General features: G+C 30.2%; 1 pseudogene; it reads right to left on the bottom strand.

The window, feature by feature from the left end:
* LOC104785305 overlaps positions 1 to 880 on the bottom strand; it is a 3,579-nt pseudogene extending 2,699 nt beyond the window's left edge.

Raw genomic sequence — 6,328 nt, 5'->3', positions numbered from 1 at the left:
AAAAAAAAAAAAAAAAAAAAAAAAAAACAACTTTGACACCAAAATAAGGACCAATGGCAAGCAGATTCAAGACAACTGTAAGGTCTGCAAGCCTCCCTATTACTTCAAGTTGATCAGTACATACAAACTAAGCCGAGCCATTGATCCGAAAGATTGCATGAAGGAGGCGTATATATATATATATATATATGTATGTATACCTGACTCTGATCGGAATCTTTGAGAGAGACGACCTGGGCAATGCTCTGACATTCCGCTTGTTTCAGATCCGTCCTTCTTCTCTTCATCATCTCTTTAACTCTTCACCTCGAACATTGTTTAAAAATCGAAACTTCAACACCAAAAATTATAAACAAAAGCAAAGAGCAAAGAATGTAAAAAAGGCCAAAAAAAAGAAAAAACCACAAGATCCCTCTTAATTGGTATTTGGTTTGGTTCATTCTGTAATCTACATAAGCCATTGTCATTCTCTTGTCCAAAGCTCGGACACTTTCGAATCTATCTTAATCTAGACATCACCAGAAGAACCGATTCAATTTCTCATAGCCTAAGAATTAAGACAAAAGACTAAAAAATCCAGAGAAAAGTTTAAACTTTGACACTTAAACATATCAAAATTCTAAGAGATTTGATCAAAAATGACTCTATGGGTTTAGGGTTTATATAAACTGACCTCAAGCTGACTGGAACAAAGGGACCTTCAATCTCTCCAAATGCTTCAGGGAGCAATTTCAAATTCCGACTGTCACATCCGCCGAAGCTTAGTGCAAGAGAGAGAGAGAGAGAGAGAGACCTTGAACCGATTGCGTTATCCGAAGCTCTTTCAACGATTACACTCACAAGTCACAAAACCTCCTCTTCATCACCCACCCAGATTCACACAATCGGATTTGCGCATAAACGTCGTCGTTCTCATCTACCCTCAAAGAAAACGGGCTACCCGTTAGTTATTTGTTTAAGCCCATTTTGTTATGAGCCATAAACGGGCCAATCTTTTATAAAGCTCATATAAAAACAAATACAGTATGTTTTTTTTTTAAAAAGAAAACGGATACGGGTTTTTTTTTTTTTTAAAAAGAAGAAAAAATATCGACAAGAAATAAGGGATGGCCACTCCTTGGAGACGCACTTGAACCTCATCAGGGACTTTGTTGGCAATCTCATAAGAATCTCGATCACGAGATCAATGTTCTCACGAAATTCGGCTGGAAACATTGCTAACGAGTTCTCTCTTTTTGCATCCATTATTTTCAACAGTGAATTAAAAAATAATCAGTTATTACAATACAAACTTAGCCGACCCATTGAGACAAAATATTCAAAGCTACGAATTGGCGAGAAATAGTACGTATAAAGTAAGCGTACTCATATATACTTGGGGAATGCTCGCTTGGTTTATATCCACCTTTCTTCTCTTCATCTCTTTTAACTCCAAAATTACAACCAAATTAAACTCCAGAAATCATTAGGGCTTTGAAGAGAAACCTAGGTTTTATAAGATATCTCTCGGCCGACTCTTTATGGCCATGAATGGAAAGGGTTTTTAAACGGATTTTTGATTATTGTTTTTCGTTTTTAGTTTTTGGTTTTTGATTTTTAATTTTTGGATTTTTAGTTTTTGTAATGGATTTTAATTTTTGGTTTTTTAAAAAAATATTTACATAAGAAAACAGAATAAAAGAGAAGAATGGTAATTTTTTCTTAATTATGTGGATTCTAGCTTTTATTTGTAAATAAAAACAAAAAACTAGTTTTACTAACTTTTAGGGAATCTATTTAGTGTAAAATCCTAAAAGTATTATAGAATGTTTTTACCATTCAAGGGGTTCTTAAGACAAAAGGTACAAATACATATAGAAATAATAATACTAGTATACATAATCCCTATTATACATAATCACAAACTAACCGTTGGTTCCGGTTCATGTGCTAATTGACTATAAAACCACTATTCTTTAGTTGGTCTGTATGGTCCAAAGCCCTCGGATTTGCATGTAGTTGATCCAAGTCACCATGTTGCTTTTTGGTATAAGCGTACGGTCTTAACCAAAGAATCCAAGATCAACAGTTTCTGAAGAATCTATGAATTATTCTAGCTATTTGTATGTTAGAGAATTTTGTTGTCTGTACGGCTGTACAAAAGATGATGTATTTATATACTTTCACAAATTTAAAACGCCTACTGCCTACAAAGTCACAACACAAACAAAGACAAATGGATAAATTTAAAACTGTGGAAATAGATTAATTAAAGGCATCTAATATGGCATCTAATATAAAATATAGCTTTCTTTACTAATCAAATCTAACACGAAGGGAAGTAGCTTATATCATAAACATCTATTCATTTAATTAGAAGATAAAGTTAACTAAACTGTATTCTAACATGAAGGCCAGTTAGCTCACAAAACAGTCAAAGCATTTACTTTACGCCACACATTATAATTATTTTTAAAGATCATATCCACAAGAGTTTAGGTAGATCAGATGGTTATGTATGGTACAATCAGGTGGCAATTCTTGTGTTCGAGCCTTCAAACTTAGCAGCTATATTTTCTGGTTGGAGTTGTCGATTTTTTATTATTATTTAATTATTGTTTTGGATTAATTCCCATTTTTAACAAAAGATCTTCAAATATTTGATTTAATTTGGCTACTAGATATTATAATATTCAATAAAGTATTTGATTTAACTTGGCTAATAAATTTTTTACATTGTTAAAGTATTCAATATTTTTTTAATTATATTTTAGTATTTTAGAGAAAAATATTCATTAGTTTTTATATAGAAAACCAAATTATTAAAATATTTAGGCCACAAAAATTCAAAGACTGACATGTCCAACCAATATGCATGACAAATAAGATAGTCCCACCAAAGACAACAAAAACATGACATATGGAATCAATGTTATTATGTTAATTAGTAATTGTCTATTGAATGATGGTCTTTCTAGGAGATGGAGGTAGTGACATCACTTCCGGATCTTTCTGATGATGAGAGACCTCATGTCTACAATGCTTTCAACGACACTGAGGCGGATCCCATACTTGTCTGTGAGTTTCCCAAGTGTCCTAAAACCAAAAACATGGTGAACTGGACAAATGCAAAATATGAGCAGTACGACAATTATCTTATTGTCAAATGGAAGTTTTTTGGATTCCCAATTGAGGATCAGGTGTACGTGGTGAGTTTACCAATTTTTTATGAACTAATTCTATTTTTCCGCCTTTTGAATTTAGGCTTATCTGATTTAAAGTTGGTGATTGCAGAGTATCCGTGACCCGAAGTCGAGGGCTACTCGCATTGCTAAAACCCGTTACAACGAGCCTAACTGGTTGAGAAGTGCAGAAATGATTAATCTTGCTGATCAATTCTGAGATGACAAAGTCAAACCCTTATATATATGGTTCTTACAGAGTTATCTTTTGTCCAAGTATATCGTTGGTCATATGTTTAGAAAACCTACCAAGATGACAAACTTTAAACCTACCCTTGTGTTTTGGCCAAAATATTTCTTTGTTCACTTATATGCTTAGAAAAATAATCGTTTCCTCTTAGGTTTTTGGTTTGATCTTTGACAAATGGTAAGACGACAATTTGATTTGTTCCATATGTCACGCTTTGGTTATCTTTGGTTGGAATGTGCTCGTTTCCATGCATTCGAGCTTAACTCGTGTTTCTTCTACAAAAACATCAAATTTAGTGTCTTATGATAATGGATCACGGGTCACAATGGCTTGGAAATTTTGCTAGTTTTTTGATTGATTAAATTTACCAACTCTTACATAAATGTAGTCCAAAATAATAACGAGGTAATGTATCGGAGTACAGTAAAACCTCTATAAATTAATAATATTGGGACCAAAATTTTTTATTAATTTATAGTGATATTAATTTATCTATAAATTAATAATAATTATTTTATAGTGTAAATTAATATAATAATTTATAGATATAATTTTAATAGTTTAAATTTTAAAAATTACTAATCGAGACAATTATAACAAAATAAGATTAGATTTTTGGATGTTGTAAATTTCATGGTATTGGAATTGAATTTGTAATATTTAGAAAACATTATCAACAATAAATTACAAATTCCCTTATACATATGACATACATAAATTTAAATTTATGAATAATAATATCAATTCTTATATTTTAATAGTCAATCAAACTATCAAAATGTAAATGATAGATATATAGAAATTGAAAACTTAAAAAAAATTAGCTATTTTTATGATATTTTACAGAATATTTTATATCATTACAGTTTTAAAGGTAAACATAATAATTGTTTTATAGATATGAGCTTTAAAAGAAACATACATTATTATATCAACATGTATATATGAGCTTTACTTAGTTGGGGAAGGTTTGTGTGGAATTCATATCTTAAATTTAATTTGATGAATTAGATAGACTCAATTTTGTATTATATTAGGTCGCATGACTTTATTTGATATATATGGTTAGAACATAGAGAAATTATTTTAATATGCTATTATGATCACTCTAAACTAATCAGAAACGCTTTAATGATTCCATCGATAACACATCTCTAAACTATAAATAATAATTAAGAATTTCAATGCATTTATCCAAATAGACGAGTTGTCTCACACTCATTTATCTATATATTATACTTTAGAAGTACTATAGGAATGAACGAACTGACTTTGTACAATTGATATATTTTCGATTATTAAAGAATAATAACAAACATGGAATGTCTCCTTATATGACCTACGTTGGATTCCAACCTTTAGATCAACTAAAGATCAACTAAAATTTCTAATCAGTGTTCATAACAAAAATTAACAAACATATAATAGCCCAATTACTATATCATAATTCGTGAACTCATCAGTGTAGAAAATTTATCCACTTGAGTCATAATTTTTTAGAAAACAAAAAATACATAAATTTAACTAAATTTTTTAATACTAACAATAATTAAAAAAAAAGATATTAAATATTTAGGTTAATTTATAGGAATGGGCTTAACAATTTACAAAAAAAGTTATTGTGCTTAATATTATTCATAAGGCTTAATATACCTTAAATTTTCACATGGGTCAATAATCTTGTTGGACTAATTTTTACATGAGTCAATTGTCTTATTGGTGATGGTCAATTTTTATTTACACCAAAATTCAACTATTTTTTATTTTTCACCAGGTTGGTCATCATAGTGTAGGATCGGTATTCGTGTATCATCCTTAAATTTAATTTGATGAATTAGATAGATTCAGTTGTATTATATTAGGTCGCATGACTTTATTTGATAAATAGGCTGAGAACATAGAGGAATTATTTTAATATGCTATTATTCACTCTAAACTAATCAGAAAAAGTTTAATGATTCGATCGGTAACACACAACTCGATATTTATCGGAGGTTCTATGATATATACTATCCATCTTGTGTTTATATAATTAAGAATTCAATGCACTTATCCAAATAGACGAGTTGTCTCACGCTCACTCGTCTATATATTGTAGAGTACTTTTGAAGTATTAAGATTATTTATATATTTAGATTATTAATACTAAAAAAATGGAATGTTTCCATATATGACCATTCTACGTTGGATTCAAGCTTGTTAGATCAACTAAAATTTATAATAAGTGTTCGTAAAAAAAATTAACAAACAATTCATAGCCCAATTACTGTATCATATTCGTGAACTCATCATAGTGTAGGATCTGTACTCGTGTATCATCCTTATAAAGCAAACTGCCACTACAACAAATATGGACATTGATAGCATACGATTAACGCCATTAAAAATGATTGATAGCGAATTATCAAACGCTATATTTGCGGCAGCTATAATAGGTCGCACCCGTATTACAGCGTTTATTAAACGCTACGAACCTTTTGCATCTATAGTAGCGTTGATTTTCACTTGCTATAATAGTTCACCATCTTTAATAGCATTTTTTTCATCGCTATATAAGTTTTATTATAGCATTGTTTATACATGCTATAATTTTTATGATAGCATTGTTATTACATGCTATTGTTTGGTCTGTCTTACGATAGCTTTTTATAATACTGCTATTACATATTATTATAGCTTTGGTTACGTGTTGCATATTGTTTTGTTGCAGCATTTTTAGATGCTATAGATATCAAAGAATGCTATGCAATATGGCCTTTTTCAGTTTCCATACTACCCTGATACTTGATACCACAACATGTCTTAAACCAAACATTACATTACCAAATCCAAACAAATCCAACAACACATTACAGAATTCAAATTCATCATTCAAGTCTCAACAGAAATAAAAACAGAAGTAGAAAACCTGATTAGT

The sequence above is a fragment of the Camelina sativa genome, chromosome 5, assembly GCF_000633955.1.
Source record: "Camelina sativa cultivar DH55 chromosome 5, Cs, whole genome shotgun sequence".
In the NCBI taxonomy this organism is placed as follows: Eukaryota; Viridiplantae; Streptophyta; class Magnoliopsida; order Brassicales; family Brassicaceae; genus Camelina; species Camelina sativa.
Note: the sequence above shows the minus strand (reverse complement) of the source record. Positions and strands in the feature narration are given on the sequence as shown.